Below are 11220 nucleotides of genomic sequence, written 5' to 3'. Positions count from 1 at the left end.
TAGAGGTTGTAGAGGAGTGTACATGAGTGACAGGGGGGTGTAGAGGAGTGTACATGGATGAAAGAGGGTCGTTGAGGAGTGTGCATGGGTGACAGAGGGGTGTAGAGGAGTGTACATGGGTGACAGAGGGGTTTAGAGGAGTGTACGTGGGTGACAGAGGGGTGTACATGGATGAAAGAGGGGTGTTGAGGAGTGTGCATGGGTGACAGAGGGGTGTAGAGGAGTATACATGGGTGACAGAGGGGTGTAGAGGAGTGTACATGGGTGACAGAGGGGTGTAGAGGAGTGTACATGGGTGACAGAGGGGTGTAGAGGAGTGAACATAGGTGAAAGAGGGGTGTAGAGGAGTGTACATGGATGAAAGAGGGGTGTTGAGGAGTGTGCATGGGTGACAGAGGGGTGTAGAGGAGTGTACATGGGTGACAGAGGGGTGTAGAGGAGTGTACATGGGTGACAGAGGGGTGTAGAGGAGTGTACATGGGTGACAGAGGGGTGTAGAGGAGTGTACATGGGTGACAGATGGGTGTAGAGGAGTATACATGGGTGACAGAGGAGTGTACAGAGGGGTGTAGAGGAATGTACATGGGTGACAGAGGGGTGTAGAGGAGCGTACATGGGTGACAGAGGGGTGTAGAGTAGTGTACATGGGTGACAGAGGGGTGTAGAGGAGTGTACATGGGGGACAGATGGGAGTAGAGGAGTATACATGGGTGACAGAGGGGTGTAGAGGAGTGTACATGGGTGACAGAGGGGTGTAGAGGAGTGTACATGGGTGACAGAGGGGTGTAGTGGAGTGTACATGGGTGACAGATGGGTGTAGAGGAGTATACATGGGTGACAGAGGAGTGTACAGAGGGGTGTAGAGGAATGTACATGGGTGACAGAGGGGTGTAGAGGAGCGTACATGGGTGATAGAGGGGTGTAGAGGAGTGTACATGGGTGACAGAGGGGTGTAGAGGAGTGTACATGGGGGACAGATGGGAGTAGAGGAGTATACATGGGTGACAGAGGAGTGTACAGAGGGGTGTAGAGGAATGTACATGGGTGACAGAGGGGTGTAGAGGAGTGTACATGAGTGACAGAGGGGTGTACATGGGTGATAGAGGTTGTAGAGGAGTGTACATGGGTGACAGAGGGGTGTAGAGGAGTGTACATGGGTGACAGAGGAGTGTACAGAGGGGTGTAGAGGAATGTACATGGGTGACAGAGGGGTGTAGAGGAGTGTACATGAGTGACAGAGGGGTGTACATGCATGATAGAGGTTGTAGAGGAGTGTACATGGGTGACAGAGGGGTGTAGAGGAGTGTACATGGGTGACAGAGGGGTGTACAGAGGGGTGTAGAGGAGTGTACATGGATGAAAGAGGGGTGTTGAGGAGTGTGCATGGGTGACAGTGGGGTGTAAAGGAGTGTACATGGGTGACAGAGGGGTGTACAGAGGGGTGTAGAGGAGTGAACATAGGTGAAAGAGGGGTGTAGAGGAGTGTACATGGATGAAAGAGGGATGTTGAGGAGTGTGCATGGGTGACAGTGGGGTGTAAAGGAGTGTACATGGGTGACAGAGGGGTGTAGAGGAGTGTACATGGATGAAAGAGGGGTGTTGAGGAGTGTGCATGGGTGACAGAGGGGTGTAGAGGAGTGTACATGGGTGACAGAGGGGTGTAGAGGAGTGTACATGGGTGACAGAGGGGTGTAGAGGAGTGTACATGGGTGACAGAGGGGTGTAGAGGAGTTTACATGGGGGACAGATGGGAGTAGAGGAGTATACATGGGTGACAGAGGAGTGTACAGAGGGGTGTAGAGGAATGTAGATGGGTGACAGAGGGGTGTAGTGGAGCGTACACGGGTAACAAAGGGGTGTAGAGGAGTGTACATGGGTGACAGAGGGGTGTAGAGGAGTGTGCATGGGTGACAGAGGGGTGTAGAGGAGTGTACATGAGTGACAGAGGGGTGTACATGGGTGATAGAGGTTGTAGAGGAGTGTACATGGGTGACAGAGGGGTGTAGAGGAGTGTACATGGGTGACAGTGGGGTGTACAGAGGGGTGTAGAGGAGTAAACATAGGTGAAAGAGGGGTGTAGAGGAGTATACATGGGTGACAGAGGGGTGTAGAGGAGTGTACATGGGTGACAGAGGGGTGTAGAGGAGTGTACATGGGTGACAGAGGGGTGTAGAGGAGTGTACATGGGGGACAGATGGGAGTAGAGTAGTATACATGGGTGACAGAGGAGTGTACAGAGGGGTGTAGAGGAATGTACATGGGTGACAGAGGGGTGTAGAGGAGTGTACATGGGTGACAGAGGGGTGTAGAGGAGTGTACATGGGTGACAGAGGGGTGTAGAGGAGTGTACATGGGGGACAGATGGGAGTAGAGGAGTATACATGGGTGACAGAGGAGTGTACAGAGGGGTGTAGAGGAATGTACATGGGTGACAGAGGGGTGTAGAGGAGTGTACATGAGTGACAGAGGGTTGTACATGGGTGATAGAGGTTGTAGAGGAGTGTACATGGGTGACATAGGGGTGTAGAGGAGTGTACATGGGTGACAGAGGAGTGTACAGAGGGGTGTAGAGGAATGTACATGGGTGACAGAGGGGTGTAGAGGAGCGTACATGGGTGACAGAGGGGTGTAGAGGAGTGTACATGGGTGACAGAGGGGTGTAGAGGAGTGTACATGGGTGACAGAGGGGTGTAGAGGAGTGTACATAGGGGACAGATGGGAGTAGAGGAGTATACATGGCTGACAGAGGAGTGTACAGAGGGGTGTAGAGGAATGTACATGGGTGACAGAGGGGTGTAGAGGAGTGTACATGAGTGACAGAGGGGTGTACATGGGTGATAGAGGTTGTAGAGGAGTGTACATGGGTGACAGAGGGATGTAGAGGAGTGTACATGGGTGACAAAGGGGTGTACAGAGGGGTGTAGAGGAGTGAACATAGGTGAAAGAGGGGTGTAGAGGAGTGTACATGGATGAAAGAGGGATGTTGAGGAGTGTGCATGGGTGACAGTGGAGTGTAAAGGAGTGTACATGGGTGACAGAGGGGTGTAGAGGAGTGTACATGGGTGACAGAGGGTTGTAGAGGAGTTTACATGGGGGACAGATGGGAGTAGAGGAGTATACAAGGGTGACAGAGGAGTGTACAGAGGGGTGTAGAGGAATGTACATGGGTGACAGAGGGGTGTAGAGGAGCGTACATGGGTAACAGAGGGGTGTAGAGGAGTATACATGGGTGACAGAGGGGTGTAGAGGAGTGTACATGGGTGACAGAGGGGTGTAGAGGAGTGTACATGGGTGACAGAGGGGTGTAGAGGAGTGTACATGGGGGACAGATGGGAGTAGAGGAGTATACATGGGTGACAGAGGAGTGTACAGAGGGGTGTAGAGGAATGTACATGGGTGACAGAGGGGTGTAGAGGAGTGTACATAAGTGACAGAGGGGTGTACATGGGTGATAGAGGTTGTAGAGGAGTGTACATGGGTGACAGAGGGGTGTCGAGGAGTGTACATGGGTGACAGAGGGGTGTACAGAGGGGTGTAGAGGAGTGAACATAGGTGAAAGAGGGGTGTAGAGGAGTGTACATGGATGAAAGAGGGGTGTTGAGGAGTGTGCATGGGTGACAGTGGGGTGTAAAGGAGTGTACATGGGTGACAGAGGGGTGTAGAGGAGTGTACATGGATGAAAGAGGGGTGTTGAGGAGTGTGCATGGGTGACAGAGGGGTGTAGAGGAGTGTACATGGGTGACAGAGGGGTGTAGAGGAGTGTACATGGGTGACAGAGGGGTGTAGAGGAGTGTACATGGGTGACAGAGGGGTGTAGAGGAGTGTACATGGGTGACAGAGGAGTGTACAGAGGGGTGTAGAGGAATGTACATGGGTGACAGAGGGGTGTAGAGGAGCGTACATGGGTGACAGAGGGGTGTAGAGGAGTGTACATGGGTGACAGAGGGGTGTATAGGAGTGTACATGGGTGACAGAGGGGTGTAGAGGAGTGTACATGGGTGAAAGAGGGGTGTAGAGGAGTGTACATGGATGAAAAAGGGGTGTTTAGAAGTGTACATGGGTGACAGAGGGGTGTAGAGGAGTGTACATGAGTGACAGAGGGGTGTACATGGGTGATAGAGGTTGTAGAGGAATGTACATGGGTGACAGAGGGGTGTAGAGGAGTGTACATGGGTGACAAAGGGGTGTACAGAGGGGTGTAGAGGAGTGTACATAGGTGAAAGAGGGGTGTAGAGGAGTGTGCATGGGTGACGGAGGGGTGTAGAGGAGTGTACATGGGTGACAGAGGGGTGTAGAGGAGTATACGTGGGTAACAGAAGGTTGTACATGGGTGATAGAGGGTGTAGAGGAGTGTACATGGGTGAAAGAGGGGTGTAGAGGAATGTACATGGGTGACAGACGGGTGTAGAGGAGTGTACATGGGTGACAGAGGGGTGTAGAGAAGTGTACATGGGTGACAGAGGGGTGTACATGGGTGATAGAAGGTGTAGAGGAGTTTATATGGGTGACAGAGGTGTATAGAGGAGTGTACATGGGTGACGGAGGGGTGTACAGAGGGGTGTAGAGGAGTGTACATGGGTGAAAGAGGGGTGTAGAGGAGTTTGCATGGGTGACAGAGGGGTGTAGAGGAGTGTACGTGGGTGACAGAGGGGTGTACATGGGTGATAGAGAGTGTATAGAGGAGTGTACAATGGTGACAGAGGGGTGTAGAGGAGTGTATGTGGTGACAGAGGGATGTACATGGATGACAGAGGGGTGTAGAGGAGTGTACATGGGTGACAGAGGGGTGTAGAGGAGTGTACATGGGTGACAAAAGGGTGTAGAGGAGTGTACATAGATGAAAGAGGGGTGTAGAGGAGTGTACATGGGTGACATATGGGTGTAGCGAAGTATACATGGGTGACAGAGGAGTGTACAGAGGGGTGTAGAGGAATGTACATGGGTGACAGAGGGGTGTAGAGGAGCGTAGATGGATGACAGAGGGGTGTAGATGAGTGTACATGGGTGACAGAGGGGTGTAAAGGAGTGTACATGGGTGACAGAGGGGTGTGGAGGAGTGTACATGGGTGAAAGAGGGGTGTAGAGGAGTGTACATGGATGAAAGAGGGGTGTTGAGGAGTGAACATGGGTGACAGAGGGGTGTAGAGGAGTGTACATGGGTGACAGAGGGGTGTAGAGGAGTGTACATGGATGACAGAGGGGTGTAGAGGAGTGTACGTGGGTGACAGAGGGGTGTACATGGGTGATAGAGGGTGTAGATGAGTGTATATGGGTGACAGAGGGGTGTAGTGGAGTGTACATGGGTGACAGAGGGGTGAAGAGGAGTGTACATGGATGAAAGAGGGGTGTTGAGGAGTGTACATGGGTGACAGAGGGGTTTAGAGGAGTGTACATGGGTGACAGAGGGGTGTACATGGGTGATAGAGGGTGTAGAGGAGTGTACATGGGTGACAGAGGGATATAGAGGAGTGTACATGGGTGACAGAGGGGTGTACAGAGGGGTGTAGAGGAGTGTACATGGGTGAAAGAGGGGTGTAGAGGAGTGTACATGGGTGACAGAGGGGTGTAGAGGAGTGTACGTGGGTGACAGAAGGGTGTACATGGGTGATAGAGGGTGTAGAGGAGTATACATGGGTGACAGAGGGGTGTAGAGGAGTGTACATGGGTGACAGAGGGGTGTACAGAGGGGTGTAGAGGTGTGTACATGGGTGACAGAGGGGTTTAGAGGAGTGTACATGGGTGACAGAGGGGTGTAGAGGAGTGTACGTGGGTGACAGGGGTGTACATGGGTGATAGAGGGTGTAGAGGAGTGTACATGGGTGACAGAGGGGTGTAGTGGAGTGTACATGGGTGACAGAGGGGTGAAGAGGAGTGTACATGGATGAAAGAGGGGTGTTGAGGAGTGTACATGGGTGACAGAGGGGTGTAGAGGAGTGTACATGGGTGACAGAGGGGTGTACATGGGTGATAGAGGGTGTAGAGGAGTGTACATGGGTGACAGAGGGGTATAGAGGAGTGTACATGGGTGACAGAGGGGTGTACAGAGGGGTTTAAAGGAGTGTACATGGGTGAAAGAGGGGTGTAGAGGAGTTTGCATGGGTGACAGAGGGGTGTAGAGGAGTGTACATGGGTGACAGAGGGGTGTAGAGGAGTGTACGTGGGTGACAGAGGGGTGTACATGGGTGATAGAGGGTGTTGAGGAGTGTGCATGGGTGACAGAGGGGTTTAGAGGAGTATACATGGGTGACAGAGGGGTGTAGAGGAGTGTACATGGGTGACAGAGGGGTGTAGAGGAGTGTACATGGGGGACAGATGGGAGTAGAGGAGTATACATGGGTGACAGAGGAGTGTACAGAGGGGTGTAGAGGAATGTACATGGGTGACAGAGGGGTGTAGAGGAGTGTACATGAGTGACAGAGGGTTGTACATGGGTGATAGAGGTTGTAGAGGAGTGTACATGGGTGACATAGGGGTGTAGAGGAGTGTACATGGGTGACAGAGGAGTGTACAGAGGGGTGTAGAGGAATGTACATGGGTGACAGAGGGGTGTAGAGGAGCGTACATGGGTGACAGAGGGGTGTAGAGGAGTGTACATGGGTGACAGAGGGGTGTAGAGGAGTGTACATGGGTGACAGAGGGGTGTAGAGGAGTGTACATAGGGGACAGATGGGAGTAGAGGAGTATACATGGCTGACAGAGGAGTGTACAGAGGGGTGTAGAGGAATGTACATGGGTGACAGAGGGGTGTAGAGGAGTGTACATGAGTGACAGAGGGGTGTACATGGGTGATAGAGGTTGTAGAGGAGTGTACATGGGTGACAGAGGGATGTAGAGGAGTGTACATGGGTGACAAAGGGGTGTACAGAGGGGTGTAGAGGAGTGAACATAGGTGAAAGAGGGGTGTAGAGGAGTGTACATGGATGAAAGAGGGATGTTGAGGAGTGTGCATGGGTGACAGTGGAGTGTAAAGGAGTGTACATGGGTGACAGAGGGGTGTAGAGGAGTGTACATGGGTGACAGAGGGTTGTAGAGGAGTTTACATGGGGGACAGATGGGAGTAGAGGAGTATACAAGGGTGACAGAGGAGTGTACAGAGGGGTGTAGAGGAATGTACATGGGTGACAGAGGGGTGTAGAGGAGCGTACATGGGTAACAGAGGGGTGTAGAGGAGTATACATGGGTGACAGAGGGGTGTAGAGGAGTGTACATGGGTGACAGAGGGGTGTAGAGGAGTGTACATGGGTGACAGAGGGGTGTAGAGGAGTGTACATGGGGGACAGATGGGAGTAGAGGAGTATACATGGGTGACAGAGGAGTGTACAGAGGGGTGTAGAGGAATGTACATGGGTGACAGAGGGGTGTAGAGGAGTGTACATAAGTGACAGAGGGGTGTACATGGGTGATAGAGGTTGTAGAGGAGTGTACATGGGTGACAGAGGGGTGTCGAGGAGTGTACATGGGTGACAGAGGGGTGTACAGAGGGGTGTAGAGGAGTGAACATAGGTGAAAGAGGGGTGTAGAGGAGTGTACATGGATGAAAGAGGGGTGTTGAGGAGTGTGCATGGGTGACAGTGGGGTGTAAAGGAGTGTACATGGGTGACAGAGGGGTGTAGAGGAGTGTACATGGATGAAAGAGGGGTGTTGAGGAGTGTGCATGGGTGACAGAGGGGTGTAGAGGAGTGTACATGGGTGACAGAGGGGTGTAGAGGAGTGTACATGGGTGACAGAGGGGTGTAGAGGAGTGTACATGGGTGACAGAGGGGTGTAGAGGAGTGTACATGGGTGACAGAGGAGTGTACAGAGGGGTGTAGAGGAATGTACATGGGTGACAGAGGGGTGTAGAGGAGCGTACATGGGTGACAGAGGGGTGTAGAGGAGTGTACATGGGTGACAGAGGGGTGTATAGGAGTGTACATGGGTGACAGAGGGGTGTAGAGGAGTGTACATGGGTGAAAGAGGGGTGTAGAGGAGTGTACATGGATGAAAAAGGGGTGTTTAGAAGTGTACATGGGTGACAGAGGGGTGTAGAGGAGTGTACATGAGTGACAGAGGGGTGTACATGGGTGATAGAGGTTGTAGAGGAATGTACATGGGTGACAGAGGGGTGTAGAGGAGTGTACATGGGTGACAAAGGGGTGTACAGAGGGGTGTAGAGGAGTGTACATAGGTGAAAGAGGGGTGTAGAGGAGTGTGCATGGGTGACGGAGGGGTGTAGAGGAGTGTACATGGGTGACAGAGGGGTGTAGAGGAGTATACGTGGGTAACAGAAGGTTGTACATGGGTGATAGAGGGTGTAGAGGAGTGTACATGGGTGAAAGAGGGGTGTAGAGGAATGTACATGGGTGACAGACGGGTGTAGAGGAGTGTACATGGGTGACAGAGGGGTGTAGAGAAGTGTACATGGGTGACAGAGGGGTGTACATGGGTGATAGAAGGTGTAGAGGAGTTTATATGGGTGACAGAGGTGTATAGAGGAGTGTACATGGGTGACGGAGGGGTGTACAGAGGGGTGTAGAGGAGTGTACATGGGTGAAAGAGGGGTGTAGAGGAGTTTGCATGGGTGACAGAGGGGTGTAGAGGAGTGTACGTGGGTGACAGAGGGGTGTACATGGGTGATAGAGAGTGTATAGAGGAGTGTACAATGGTGACAGAGGGGTGTAGAGGAGTGTATGTGGTGACAGAGGGATGTACATGGATGACAGAGGGGTGTAGAGGAGTGTACATGGGTGACAGAGGGGTGTAGAGGAGTGTACATGGGTGACAAAAGGGTGTAGAGGAGTGTACATAGATGAAAGAGGGGTGTAGAGGAGTGTACATGGGTGACATATGGGTGTAGAGAAGTATACATGGGTGACAGAGGAGTGTACAGAGGGGTGTAGAGGAATGTACATGGGTGACAGAGGGGTGTAGAGGAGCGTAGATGGATGACAGAGGGGTGTAGAGGAGTGTACATGGGTGACAGAGGGGTGTAAAGGAGTGTACATGGGTGACAGAGGGGTGTGGAGGAGTGTACATGGGTGAAAGAGGGGTGTAGAGGAGTGTACATGGATGAAAGAGGGGTGTTGAGGAGTGAACATGGGTGACAGAGGGGTGTAGAGGAGTGTACATGGGTGACAGAGGGGTGTAGAGGAGTGTACATGGATGACAGAGGGGTGTAGAGGAGTGTACGTGGGTGACAGAGGGGTGTACATGGGTGATAGAGGGTGTAGATGAGTGTATATGGGTGACAGAGGGGTGTAGTGGAGTGTACATGGGTGACAGAGGGGTGAAGAGGAGTGTACATGGATGAAAGAGGGGTGTTGAGGAGTGTACATGGGTGACAGAGGGGTTTAGAGGAGTGTACATGGGTGACAGAGGGGTGTACATGGGTGATAGAGGGTGTAGAGGAGTGTACATGGGTGACAGAGGGATATAGAGGAGTGTACATGGGTGACAGAGGGGTGTACAGAGGGGTGTAGAGGAGTGTACATGGGTGAAAGAGGGGTGTAGAGGAGTGTACATGGGTGACAGAGGGGTGTAGAGGAGTGTACGTGGGTGACAGAAGGGTGTACATGGGTGATAGAGGGTGTAGAGGAGTATACATGGGTGACAGAGGGGTGTAGAGGAGTGTACATGGGTGACAGAGGGGTGTACAGAGGGGTGTAGAGGTGTGTACATGGGTGACAGAGGGGTTTAGAGGAGTGTACATGGGTGACAGAGGGGTGTAGAGGAGTGTACGTGGGTGACAGGGGTGTACATGGGTGATAGAGGGTGTAGAGGAGTGTACATGGGTGACAGAGGGGTGTAGTGGAGTGTACATGGGTGACAGAGGGGTGAAGAGGAGTGTACATGGATGAAAGAGGGGTGTTGAGGAGTGTACATGGGTGACAGAGGGGTGTAGAGGAGTGTACATGGGTGACAGAGGGGTGTACATGGGTGATAGAGGGTGTAGAGGAGTGTACATGGGTGACAGAGGGGTATAGAGGAGTGTACATGGGTGACAGAGGGGTGTACAGAGGGGTTTAAAGGAGTGTACATGGGTGAAAGAGGGGTGTAGAGGAGTTTGCATGGGTGACAGAGGGGTGTAGAGGAGTGTACATGGGTGACAGAGGGGTGTAGAGGAGTGTACGTGGGTGACAGAGGGGTGTACATGGGTGATAGAGGGTGTTGAGGAGTGTGCATGGGTGACAGAGGGGTTTAGAGGAGTATACATGGGTGACAGAGGGGTGTAGAGGAGTGTACATGGGTGACAGAGGGGTGTAGAGGAGTGTACATGGGTGACAGAGGGGTGTAGAGGAGTGTACATGGGGGACAGATGGGTGTAGAGGAGTATACATGGGTGACAGAGGAGTGTACAGAGGGGTGTAGAGGAATGTACATGGGTGACAGAGGGGTGTAGAGGAGCGTACATGCGTAACAGAGGGGTGTAGAGGAGTGTACATGGGTGACAGAGGGGTGTAGTGGAGTGTACATGGGTGAGAGAGGGGTGTAGAGGAGTGTACATGGGGGACAGATGGGAGTAGAGGAGTATACATGGGTGACAGAGGAGTGTACAGAGGGGTGTAGAGGAATGTACATGGGTGACAGAGGGGTGTAGAGGAGTGTACATGGATGACAGAGGGGTGTAGAGGAGTGTACGTGGGTGACAGAGGGGTGTACATGGGTGATAGAGGGTGTAGAGGAGTGTATATGGGTGACAGAGGGGTGTAGAGGAGTGTACATGGGGGACAGATGGGTGTAGAGGAGTATACATGGGTGACAGAGGAGTGTACAGAGGGGTGTAGAGGAATGTACATGGGTGACAGAGGGGTGTAGAGGAGTGTACATGGGTAACAGAGGGGTGTAGAGGAGTGTACATGGGTGACAGAGGGGTGTAGTGGAGTGTACATGGGTGACAGAGGGGTGTAGAGGAGTGTACATGGGGGACAGATGGGAGTAGAGGAGTATACATGGGTGACAGAGGAGTGTACAGAGGGGTGTAGTGGAGTGTACATGGGTGACAGAGGGGTGAAGAGGAGTGTACATGGATGAAAGAGGGGTGTTGAGGAGTGTACATGGGTGACAGAGGGGTGTAGAGGAGTGTACATGGGTGACAGAGGGATGTACATGGGTGATAGAGGGTGTAGAGGAGTGTACATGGGTGACAGAGGGGTATAGAGGAGTGTACATGGGTGACAGAGGGGTGTACAGAGGGGTGTAGAGAAGTGTACATGGGTGAAAGAGGGGTGTAGAGGAGTTTGC

Source organism: Hyla sarda, chromosome 8, assembly GCF_029499605.1.
Source record: "Hyla sarda isolate aHylSar1 chromosome 8, aHylSar1.hap1, whole genome shotgun sequence".
Classification (NCBI taxonomy): Eukaryota; Metazoa; Chordata; class Amphibia; order Anura; family Hylidae; genus Hyla; species Hyla sarda.
The sequence above is the reverse complement of the archived record's forward strand: the minus strand, read 5'-3'. Positions refer to the sequence as shown.